This window comes from Poromitra crassiceps (genome assembly GCF_964638095.1).
Source record: "Poromitra crassiceps genome assembly, chromosome: 9".
Taxonomy (NCBI): Eukaryota; Metazoa; Chordata; class Actinopteri; order Beryciformes; family Melamphaidae; genus Poromitra; species Poromitra crassiceps.
In genome coordinates, this window is record NC_139630.1 from 36,807,980 (window position 1) to 36,821,570 (window position 13,591).

The 13,591-nt window shown below is 44.7% G+C and overlaps 1 protein-coding gene across 1 annotated transcript in view; it reads right to left on the reverse strand.

Annotated features, from left to right (window-relative positions):
• disp1 (dispatched homolog 1) overlaps positions 1-13,591 on the reverse strand; it is a 128,934-nt gene that overhangs the window by 91,970 nt on the left and 23,373 nt on the right. The gene's annotated exons all lie outside the window — the stretch shown is intronic.

Sequence of the window (13,591 nt, forward strand, 5' to 3'; positions counted from 1 at the left end):
GAGGTCATGCCTCTCTCAGTCTGTTAATAAGGTATGGGGAGGTCAGGCACTAATGGTGAAGATTACACACACTGACAGAACAACATCTACACACACACACACACACACACACACACACACACACACACACACACACACACACACACACACACACACACACACGTACGTCACACACACTTTGTTTTGCATTTGCAGAATATTGTTTATCCTCAAAACTTATGTTGGCAGTTGTTGGAGAATGTTTGATTGGTGTGCCATGGGCTGAACACAGATAAACAAGGATGGAACATGTTGAATCTGACCAAACATCTCCAAACAGGGACAGACAGCCATGGCACACCAAACTGTGTCTGTGTTTGTTAGAGAATGTTTGATTGGTGTGCCATGGGTTTAGTCTTCTTTACCAGGGGTACCATACACTCATTGGAGACAAGACGAGACAAGACAAGACAAACAAGAGGAAATGATAGCTGCTGCACAACGGTGAGCTGGGGCCGGGCAATTTGAGGAGCAAGAGGCGGAAGCAGAAGAAGTAGAAGAAGAGGAAGACAAATGAGAAATACATGAGGGTCCATCAGCAGAACGTTCCAGGTCCAAAAATATCATTAAACCTTGAAATATCTGAAATCATGTGTCTCTAACCCACACATCACAATGCCTGAGTAGGCATAACATACTGATGATATAAAGACTTCAGACTATGTGACTCAGGCTGTTTTCTCACTGGGAACGATTGCTTTCGTTCCGTTTTGTTCCATGCCGAGTACCCTCCCCTCTGCCCCGCTGGTCAGTTTTCACATTACAACATTTGTACCGTGCTCGGGAATGGAATGGAACACTTGCAGAATACACTTGCGTCATGCAACTATGCCTGGAGTGTATCCTCACACGTGTGTTGTCTATGTGGTTCGGTACGGTTGGCGTACGGTTGGCCCGCCCAAGCGTTCCCCAGACCACCTGTCATGGTTCAGTGTGGCGCACCCGGAGTCAATTTGGGGACAAGTGTGCTCGGGAACGGTCCCGGGTCACCAGTGTGAAACCACCCTCTGCCAACCACCAGGGTGCACTATAACGGCAATCCATGCATTTACAGGCAGATTTCCAACTTGTGTCAAATATTCAAATCCTGAGAATTTGTATTTAATCAAGACAACATAAGAGGTCTCTGTAATTTGTTTTTACAAAGACTGATTGCTCTACAAGTGAATTTCTTTTAATTAAATTTTTTAGATAAAATTCTGAAATTTTACATACTTCATCTATCATGACAGCAAAATATTGTAAACAAAATTCATGAACATTGAAGATTATTTAGCAAGAATTTGCAGTCGCTGTTTACAGTACTGTTTCCAGTCAAATATTTTGATGCACTGTGGGCTCAATTTTTGATCATTCTAAAATCAGTTAAACTTTATTGCATTTGTGTAGGACAGTCTTACAATGCAGATGTGAAAGTTTAGTGTCAATTGAACAAAAGATGTGGGAGGAGATAGCTTAGTAGTATTTGCAAATAATCTGTGATGACTTCATAATTTGCACGAGGTTGAAGTTTACAAAAGTTTCTGCTCACTGCATTTTCGTGAACGTTGCAAAGCCGTAGCACATACGACTTATTTGTTGTGAATTTTCAAAGTTTAGACGACGATTGCTGTAGCGCCACCATCAGGTAAGTATCCCGATTCCTGTTGAGGAAGTTTGGCATAGGACTTCAGGTTTATTTTCCTGCATGGGAAGTTGGATTTCAGAAACAGAAGCAGAAGAGGGAGTAGTAGTAACTAGTAACAAGACGTGATTTGACTGCTGAGGAGATGGGAAGGGTTGATAGGTGACAGGAGACTATATGTGTCCCTGCCAGCACGGGAAGGGACAGGTAGCCTAATAACAAGGTTATTATGATACGTCCTTGGGTCAGTCTAATGGCACTCCTGAACAGAGGGCCATTCAAAACCAACATATGGTCCACATCACCAATTACCAAGGTGTGCGTCGATAGGGAGAAGATGAAGAGAGTGGTAGCCACTGAGGGGGTTCAATCTGGACAAATGAGGAGAGGAGGGACTTTTAGCCAATTTACAATAATGACCTCAGGTCAGAGGGGCCTATTTCACCCACTGTAATGATTGAAACTTCAGTCCGCCTTAGTTCCACAGAAGTTCCTCCACAGCCTCCCCGTCTCCAACAGTGGAAATGTGGGTGCAGACAACAAAAGTATTCAAACATGGTCAAAATAACAGCATTCACACATGTTGTGGAGACCTGCTTTGGGAGAAACCACGGCTCCGCTGGTCACCATTCTTGCTTCTTGGCAAACACAACGCAAGAAGGTAATGTAAGCTTGAATTCTGTGATCACAATAAATTGCACCAAAATTACCTTTTAATCAGGAACATATTTCCTGTGTTTTTTCCTTTAGATATGTTGGCTTTATGTTCTATGCATATCTAGTGTTTACTATGTGTCCCATGTGGTCTGTATTAGGAGAAACGGAAAGGAATGTCATTAATTTTTGACAGGGAAATAAATCTGGTTTTACATCTCTGATACAGACAAGCCAAGGTAAAATGGGGGAAAAAAATCTCATGGACAAACATGAAAGGTTATTCCTAAAGGGACTAGTCAAGTGAGTTGTGAAGATTATCCTAGATTGCCTAATCCAGGGGCTCCCAAACTTTTCAGACCAAGTACCACTATGTACCAAAACAAATTTCCCAGGGACCACTGCACTGCAGATACCAGAATATTTTCCCATGAAAATAAAATTAGCTGATTTAACCATGAAATAGCATTTTTGAGATATTTTGAGATATTTCCGAAAAAATCGGCCCAAACCTACTCCTCAGGGTTAATGTGTAGGCCAGTGGTTCTCAAATGGGGGTCCGGGGACCCCCAGGGGTCCTTGAGGGGGTTCCAGGGGGTCCCCAGCCAAAAGGGGGGTAATTTATTGTCACTATAATTCCATTCATAAGTAACACAATGACTATTTTGGTCATGGGTTGTATACACTTTCCGTAATAAAACATCTAAAAGCATCAATCTTATTATATATACTGTATGTGGGGCCGTGGGACAAAATCCTATCAAATGGGGGTCCGTGGTCTAATTTTTGTCAGTTTAGGGGTTCTTCATGTGACAAAATTTGAGAACCACTGGTGTAGGCTATAATGTGAACACTGTTGTCTGTTTAAAAAAAATGCAATGCTCTGGCGGACCACCAGGCCTGGGAATCACTGGCCTAATCAATAACCTAACCTTCATCCAATGGCGTTCTTGTGCAGGCTACATTTCTAAGCGTAGAAGTTCCTCAAGGGAAAGAAATGTAAAACAGGAACATGTGGGATATAAAACTCAGCAAAATGATGCTACAGAGAATTACCGTCCTGCAGTGGAGGAAAGGCAGAGGCAGGAAATGGGAAAAGTTGGGAGATGACAAGGAGGTAGGCAGTACGGAAAAGGCATCGACAAGCTACGTGAAGAAAGCCAAATAAAAAAGACGATAGAAAGTAAGAAATCAAATAAGAAGTAAGTATAGACGTTGCGTATGAAGTTTAGGATCATGTGGAAGTGCTACTTTATGTGTTATACTTACTTTCCAATGTAATTACAAAACAGCTTCATGCAGACAGGTGGCTGCTGTGTGTTGAAGTGGAAAAGCCCAGGGTTCCATGCTCATTTAGTTGACGTCCCAAAAACACCCGAGTTGACCCTAATTAATTCACAAACACCCATCTCACAGACAATTCTCCATCCAGTGGTCCAGGCCCAGGCCCAGGCCCAGGTCCAGCATGCTGGGTCAGTGGTACAGGCCCAGGTCCAGCATGCTGGGTCAGTGGTACAGGCCCAGGTCCAGCATGCTGGGTCAGTGGTACAGGCCCAGGTCCAGCATGCTGGGTCAGTGGTATAAGCCCAGGTCCAGCATGCTGGATCAGTGGTTGGTATAGGCCCAGGTCCAGCATGCTGGGTCAGTGGTATAGGCCCAGGTCCAGCATGCTGGGTCAGTGGTATAAGCCCAGGTCCAGCATGCTGGATCAGTGGTTGGTATAGGCCCAGGTCCAGCATGCTGGATCAGTGGTATAGGCCCAGGTCCAGCATGCTGGGTCAGTGGTATAAGCCCAGGTCCAGCATGCTGGATCAGTGGTTGGTATAGGCCCAGGTCCAGCATGCTGGGTCAGTGGTACAGGCCCAGGTCCAGCATGCTGGGTCAGTGGTATAGGCCCAGGTCCAGCATGCTGGGTCAGTGGTAGGCCCAGGTCCAGCATGCTGGGTCAGTGGTATAAGCCCAGGTCCAGCATGCTGGGTCAGTGGTAGGCCCAGGTCCAGCATGTGTGCACCAATTAGTCCAATGAGGGTTGGCTGGAGTCACAGTTAGCTCTTATTTCCAGGAGAGTCACTCCAACTCTCTGGACTCAAATGCAGCAATCTCCCTCCCAACACAGCAATGAATCCCTCCATGACTTGAAGTGTGACGCCAAGGTTAGAAATCTACAGCACTCTCCCAAGAGCGATCGGCTAATGAAAAATCCATGTTATCACAGTTTCACAAGAGGAGAGTGAGCTAAAATCCAAGTATTTCGCAAATTCCTCCACCTTTGCACAATTCAGGGCAATGGTCCCTTTGAGCTGGACAAGACACAAACAATGTGTTGAGCTGGAGAAGACACAAACAATGTGTTGAGCTGGAGAAGACACAAACAATGTGTTGAGCTGGAGAAGACACAAACAACGTGTTGAACTGGAGAAGACACAAGCAATGTGTTGAGCTGGAGAAGACACAAACAATGTGTTGAGCTGGAGAAGACACAAACAATGTGTTGAGCTGGAGAAGACACAAACAATGTGTTGAGCTGGAGAAGACACAAACAATGTGTTGAGCTGGAGAAGACACAAGCAATGTGTTGAGCTGGAGAAGACACAAACAATGTGTTGAGCTGGAGAAGACACAAACAATGTGTTGAGCTGGAGAAGACACAAACAATGTGTTGAGCTGGAGAAGACACAAACAATGTGTTGAGCTGGAGAAGACACAAACAACGTGTTGAACTGGAGAAGACACAAGCAATGTGTTGAGCTGGAGAAGACACAAACAATGTGTTGAGCTGGAGAAGACACAAACAATGTGTTGAGCTGGAGAAGACACAAACAACGTGTTGAACTGGAGAAGACACAAACAATGTGTTGAGCTGGAGAAGACACAAACAATGTGTTGAGCTGGAGAAGACACAAACAATGTGTTGAGCTGGAGAAGACACAAGCAATGTGTTGAGCTGGAGAAGACACAAGCAATGTGTTGAGCTGGAGAAGACACAAACAATGTGTTGAGCTGGAGAAGACACAAACAATGTGTTGAGCTGGAGAAGACACAATGTGTTGAGCTGGAGAAGACACAATGTGTTGAGCTGGAGAAGACACAATGTGTTGAGCTGGAGAAGACACAAACAATGTGTTGAGCTGGAGAAGACACAAACAATGTGTTGAGCTGGAGAAGACACAAACAATGTGTTGAGCTGGAGAAGACACAAACATTGTGTTGAGCTGGAGAAGACACAAACAATGTGTTGAGCTGGAGAAGACACAAGCAATGTGTTGAGCTGGAGAAGACACAATGTGTTGAGCTGGAGAAGACACAAACAACGTGTTGAACTGGAGAAGACACAAACAATGTGTTGAACTGGAGAAGACACAAACAACGTGTTGAGCTGGAGAAGACACAATGTGTTGAGCTGGAGAAGACACAAACAATGTGTTGAGCTGGAGAAGACACAAACAATGTGTTGAGCTGGAGAAGACACAATGTGTTGAGCTGGAGAAGACACAAACAACGTGTTGAACTGGAGAAGACACAAACAATGTGTTGAGCTGGAGAAGACACAAACAACGTGTTGAACTGGAGAAGACACAAACAATGTGTTGAGCTGGAGAAGACACAAACAACGTGTTGAGCTGGAGAAGACACAATGTGTTGAGCTGGAGAAGACACAAACAATGTGTTGAGCTGGAGAAGACACAAACAATGTGTTGAGCTGGACAAGACCCAAACAACGTGTTGAGCTGGAGAAGACATAAACAATGTGTTGAGCTGGAGAAGACACAAACAATGTGTTGATTCAGTCCTTGCCCTTAAGCCGCTGTTTGCTTTAGCGGTGACGACACAAGGGGAAGAATTCGGGCAATGCCTGTGTATCGTAGATTCATTTCCTCCAAGTGAGAGCCACCTCCAGACAGACAAGACAGCACAGAAGTCTGGCTTATTCCCGCGCCTCCGGCTCTACGGTAGCCAGGATCCTGTGGCCATGTTAAACACTGGCATTCCTCTGGCATGGAATTCTGCTGTTACAAACACACACACACACACACACACACACACACACATACACACACACACACACACACACACACACACACACACTGTTGTAGGGGCATCATGCAAACAAACACACTGCATTCATACACATATATAGTTGGGCAGGGGCCCATGCACAAACACAACACACAAAGTTAGAGGCACACACATACATGCACATTCAAACACGCGAAAATGCAAACACACACACACACACACATATGCATATGCATGCACACACGCAACTATCCTGTGGCCACATTTCTCACCCATTCCCTTGGTAACAAAATCCCAGGAGGAAAAAGCAACCTGCAAAATAGAAAAACAAATCATGCCGCCTGGTTGCAACGAAAAGTGAGTGTGTATGTTTAACTCTCAACATGTAATGGCATGAAACGTATTTCATACATGGAAACGCTTCAGCACTTCACCAATCACGCATAAACTATATTTTCCAGAGATCAAAGGACATCACTCATCACCTGTTTTGTTTTCGTCTCTTCAGAGACGAGCACCTAATCTTTATTGGCTATTAAGACAATCAATTCACCAGAAGCTGTTGTGGAAGGGGAAGGGAACCATCTTTGAGCACACCTTAATCCCTCTGCTTTTTTCTTTGCATTCAAAGAGTATTTGGTGTTGTATTTGACAAAATGACTCGCAGCCTATACAGGATTCCAAAGAGCTTACTGTCTTGTTCTGTACAAATGGAAGTCTCTCCCAATTGTAAAGGATCAAAGTCACCTCATAACTGCCCTGCTTTTCAAGTCGAAAACGAAGCTCTCTCTGCGACGGGATCAACTCGGCCCGTTCAATAGACAATCTATGCCAAGAATTACCCCGTCTCTCCATCCCTCCCTGATATTTTCCCCTGGTAGGTCAACGCTACGCTGTCAATTTACATGTCAGGACAAATGCATTCAATGCAAAGAGAGAAAAAAAAGAAGGCGGCACAAATGAAAGAGCACTTAAGGATGCATTTTTCTAAAGTAGTCCACAGTCAAGGACACTGAGGGAAGAGAGAAGAGGAAGCAGGCCAAGAAAGCAGATCAGCAACCTCTGCACTTCATGGACGCCTGCCAACAAGCATCTATAGCCCGTAGCTCTGTGGCCTTGTGTCTTATTTCAGCTGTTCCATTTCATGCTAGATATGTACATTGCTTCTGAAAGTCACACCGGAGCCCGAGCCGTACGTACAGGACCAGTCAGTCAGCCAGTGCTCCTTTAAGGCAGCAAAAAGCAAGAGGAAAGAAAAAAGCATTAAGCCTGTATCAGTTGACATAGGGCATAATCAACATGGGAAATCTCCAGTGATGAAAGGAGCGCAGCAGAGGGGGCGAAGCGAGAGACAACAGCAAGACCAAAACAGACTAAGGTAATCTACAAATCAAATGATCGCAGGATGAAGGAGCGTGGCCCTAAAAGGGATGTGAGCCCTTTGGAGTAAAATCACCCTTAAACGTTAATCCCATTACATAGTGTAGAATCTGCCTGAGTGAATTTGCCTTAAAAGACCACTGCAATATGGCAGACGGGGGGGGGGAGGGGAGGGGGCAAGTGTACACCCACACACACACACACCTGTCACCTTCATTCTTGCTTCAGTACGGCATTATATATTATCTTTCCCCAGATAAAGAGGAGAATGGTGAGTTAAGTAGAAGCAGATAGGTAAATACTGGCTCTAGGAACTTTTCTGAGCCAACAAAGACTTTGCAGACAAACACAAAAGAGATCGGCTGGAAATTGGGGGGGAGGTTACTTGGCCTTAAGGATTAGTCACCCCAGACCGCTGCCTGGAATCATTAGCCATGAGGAAGTGTGTCATGTGCGAGTATCAATCAATTAATTATTAACATGAAAACTATTTGCAATCAAAGTTGACTCACAAAACTAAGGCTAACCCTGAATCACCTTCTCAAGATAGTAGCAAGTCCTCAAATAAAGGTTACAGAATCTGTCTTCACAGTGAAATGATGAATAATAGGGATGGGACGAAATGTATCGAAAATCAATATATCGCAATACAAAAATGTGACAATATGTATCGCGGGGCAGAAAAAATAATCGCTATATTGCTCCTTTTTATTCCGCAGTAGTAATCACAAATGAGACGCCGAGACGGCTTGACCGCAAAGCTCTCCATCCAAATATTTGCAGATTTGTGGCAAGAAATAAACATAATTCTGCATCGTCATTCTACATCATGGCTGTATCGAAATATGAACCCCATAACGCATATCGTATCATATCGTGAGGTAAGAATATCGGCCCGTCCCTAACGAACAACCCGAAAAATACATGATGAAGACATGGAGCAGTTATTTTTCATGTTCTTCTGGAAAGACAAGTAAAGTTCAGGACACATTGTAATGACACCTGAGGAGAATCGATCAGGCACAATTTGTCTTTTTGTTGATATATTTCTGTTTTTCCAGTGAAAAGACAAATGGCCGTCAGCGCAGGACGGAGCATATAAGAGAGGGGGGCTGGCTGCCACCCGGCGCCTTTTTGCAGCTGTTCCTGTGTGCCTTGGGTACCGTCACTGTTTGTGTTCCCAGGAGAGGCGGACAAAGCGCTTCCAGGTCGCCCGCTAACCTGCCTTCTCATTACCAGAGGTCAGCCTGCTGGAACGCAACACTGACCTCTCCTCATGCCAAGGGTTAGAGAGGAGGAGAGAGTGTGTGTGTGTGTGTGTGTGTGTGGGGGGGGGGGGGGGGGCAGAGGAATTAGGAGGGAAGAGAGTATTGGGGAAGGTGAGTGTTAAGACTCAAAGAAATCCTCAACCCGTCTCATCCCTCACTTTCATTCAACCCTGAGACCGGCGTTAACTTGTTCCTTGTCTGACACTTTATTGTGTGACATAAATCCTCTTCTTGATGGCTGCCTTCCTTTGAGGCACTTGTGGCCCTTAAGCAGCAAGGAATCAAACTTAAATTCCCCAAATAAGGCCACTGGGCCGAGATGTCCGCCACTCTTTTGATTGTTTTCTTCTTTCCAAGTTAAAGTGTTTGGCATTTGGCACAGGCCGGGGAGAATGCCTATAGATGGCATTGCTCTTAGATCACAGCGAGCTCATTAGCTCTGCCCCGCTGCTGCGATCACTCAAACCAGACCAAAAGATGTGATCGGGTGGAAAGTCAAAGAGGGGCTGGGAGGAGGAGGAGGAGGAGGAGGAGGAGGAGGAGGAGGAGGAGGAGGAGGAGGAGGAGGAGGAGGAGGAGGGGAACCCGTACGTTTCCTTGGATAAGTCACGGCCTAATAATGACTTCCTGTACTTAGCGTGGAAAACAAAACTAGGAGAGGTACCACAGACAGTGGTGGTGCGCGAACCCAAGCGTTATCCAAGAGCACTGGGCTGTGGTGTAAATCCATTTCTAAGGTTATGTAGACATGAGGAGGGTTGGGTTTGGTGTTTGGAGGGGGGGAGGGGGGGGTTCCAACATCTGGATCTTGTAGTGCATGCCTCTGGAGTCCCTGACAGCCTGCCTCTCTGACTCAATCGAGCAGCAGCCCCCTCTTGGTCCATCGATAGCCCTCCTCCTCTTCTTATGTGCTTCTTCTTCTTCTTCCTCCTCCTCCCTCCCTCCCTCCCTCCCTCCCTTCAGGGCCATGTGAAAAATCCCAATTACCAGGAAACCCGAGAGGTGCACATGGCTGGACGTGAACTTGGAATATGCAAAACACGGGAGCCGTTAACGAGGGCCCTGCCGTTAACGAGAGCCCTGCCCAAATGTGACCGAATGCGTCAGCAGGTCGTAAAAGGCCCCTTCAAGATCAATGTCATTATGAAAGCTTTACATGCAGGACTTTCCGGACTGAGCGGCGCGAGGAGGAGGAGGAGGAGGGTGCTGATAGTGTTACGTTCCACCAACAGAACCCCCTTTCAAGCAAAACAAGTGGAGAACAAGCAAGGTCTTCCAGCTGCCTTCCATCAGCAGCCATAATACAGGCGGGGGGGAAGCAAGAAGGGACGGAAGAAAAAGGGTCCGTAACACCTGCAGGAGGGTGCCAGCAGCAACCAGGCCCCACGGTGATGCACTCTATAAATCCTTCTGATTAGCTACAGTAGCGCGCCTAAGTGCCACTTAAATCAAAGCCCAAAGGGGAAGTGGCTGTGACCTCCACGCTTTGGAAATGTCATTTAGGCCCGGCTGATCATTACACAAACAATGCATGTTCTGTTTCTCACAAAGGAGAGAGAGTGGAATGAGGAAGGGAGGGATGGTGTGTGTGAGGTGAATATGACAACACGTTTACAAAAATGAGATCCATTGTTTATGAGAAAGTCAAATTAAGTCCTTTTTGAACAATAGTTGGTTCAATAAACTAACAGTAAGCTAGTAATAGGTAAGTAAGTTCATTATGTTTAGTGTGTATTGAGAAGACCCCATACCAAAATAAGACCCAGATGTGGTGATTTTGTTGGAAAATTGCTTGATTTATGGTGTCTGCTTTTGCTCCAAAGTCAAAATCTGCACAGACACCCATTCATCATACTTTAGTGAAGATTATTCTACCAGATAGCAGCACCACTAAAAAGTGACAGCAAAGATGGAAGAGAGCAGGGTGCACGAGTTGTGAAGCAGTCGCAGACTCAAATCTATCACAATGTACTGCATGGACTCAATGCAATCACACTGTTAGTCTAAACCAGAGCTAGCCAATGAATGAGAATGTGACTGACCCCAGAGACAAAAAACTCCACAGATCACAAGTCCTCCACGTGAAGCAGCACAGAGGAACAGGCCTAGCTGTAGTGACCTCTGCAGATGATGGAGTCCATAAACCCTGCTCTGTTTACAGGGACAGGAGGGATGGCACAGCTCAGGTCAGACCTGTCCAGGCATTGGAGACGGCTGACAGAGAACAGGCCCGCTCGCACACTGCATGGGACTTACAAGAGTGCACTGCAGCCAGTATTTCTACCTATAAGTAGGGTAGTTGACCTAAAATCACCGACAAGATTCTATCTTCTATAGTTTTGTAAACAATAATTTGCGCAAATTGCTGGTCTGATTAAATTAAATTAGATCAAAATAAGAATGTGTATTTTTATTCCCCTCCCCTTCCAATATTCCTTGATCTCCCAGTTAGGATTTTGGTTGGTTGTGACGTAAAAGGTAAATTTTTAATGATCATCAAATCACAATGCTTCCAGAGTATGGAGGATGCTGAAGCAGTGTGACCTGCACTGAGTGTCCAAATATCCTGGACTACTTTTCACACTCATATGTTCAGGACTGTAGATAGATACCTCTGGACACTTAGTATATTTGTGATACCTCAAACCAAACATTCTGATGATGGTATTGTAATGAGAACCTGTCAATAATACATGCACCTTACACAGTCACTTTTTCCTACACAACACCTCCATTTGAGTTTTTTTATAAGGTTGACAGCCAGTATAATGTACTCATCCAAATCTGCACATTCTGTACATGTTATCATCTGTAATTTGAATAGATTTGATAGGGTATTCTCTTGTATCTTCTATTCTTCTTGGCTGTATCCCATTACTATTTGGTGCAAAAAATAAACTGATTTCCCCATGAGGATCATTATAGTTTCATTTAATCATCTCCTAGGGCTGAGGACACCAACAGGGAACAGACTGTCATCATCAAGCCTCCACCCCTCACACCTCAGAGACAGACATACATACGCACACACTAATCCACACAAATATGCACACACAAATACACAACTAAAATAAGCTGCAACTGCGAGCAGAGGCACAAAAGAATAGCCACACAATCATGCTACACGCGCACACACACACACATACACACACACACACACAGTGACACACACACACTGTGACACACACACACACACACCAACTCAAACACTATCCAGAGGAACTCTATGGAGTTGCCCTTGACAGCTGATGAGATCCTGAGAGAGGGCTCAGCCAGGGACGATCAAGAGTAAAGTCTTCCACGCTGACGTAAGACCTGCACATCATTGCCAAGAGTGGTGTGTGTGTGTGTGTGTGTGTGTGTGTGTGTGTGTGTGTGTGTGTGTGTGTGTGTGTGTGTGTGCACATGTGTATGTATGGGCTCACATGGTTATCTGCCTGGCTAATGGCTATAAGCCTTATGTTCTAAAAGGCTTGTGTTACAAACGAAGACAGGAAGACAATTGACTGGTTCAGTTGAGTTTAGGAGAATACATTTAATAGACAATCTGAAAATGTGCCTCCCGTGAACACAGTATATATAAAAATAGATATGGACGTAGCCACCATGACGTCGTCACCCATTGGTTTTTGGACTCCTGTTCTGAAGCCTCGAGGTTGGCATTCTCACTGTCGCCATCTTGGTTATTTGGAACCAGAAGTGATGTGAATTTGGATGAGAAGAGCTGTGGCCTGCTCTTTTGGACTGTGATCGGCAAGCTGTGCGATCACTGGACAGGCGACCTGTCAATCACGCCACAAAACATAGCCTTTTTTCTTGCCTATTTTACTCGAAATTGGGACCATTATTTACAAAATGAACATCATGCTGTATTGAAGAAGACTTGAAACTAGCGATTGAGACAACAAATGCATTACGAAAGTGTTCACTGGGACCATAAATCAAGTGAGACGCACATTTATGATTTTCCCATTCACTTGCATGTAACCGGACTTCGTTTTTCAGCCAGTGGAGTCGCCCCCTGTAGGGCATTCGAAAGAACGCAGGTTTAAGTTACTTCCGCATTGGTTTCACAAACTGAGCTACAAGGTAGCCCCTTGTCCATGAATAAAAAATGTCAAACATCAAATAAGTATTAGCCTAATCCACATTTTCATAGAAATAAATGTGTTTCTCTATCACTATCTGATATAACACAATAGTAATTCAAATTAAACCCAGTAACACAGTAGCACCATTCACACTCAAACAGTTCCACACATTCACACATGGGAGATACCCAGTTTTCTACTACTGTCTACTGAACATCTCTACTAGAGTAGTGATGCTTAAAGAGATACGCAACACTTTTTCCACTTTTTTCTGCTGTAAATCAATATATATTGGAAATTAGCTGTGTTCTTGAGGAATCCAGGTCAAAGTCCTGACATTTACCGTAAATTCCGGACTATAAGCCGCGGCTTTTTTCCCGTTTTTTGGCCTTTTTTGGCCCCTGCGGCTTATATAACGGTGCGGCTTATCTATGGATTTTTTCCAAAAAAAAAAAAAAAAAAAAAAAAAATCTCTCTTTTTTAGCACTCTTTCTAACTATAAATCCACTTCTGTTTTA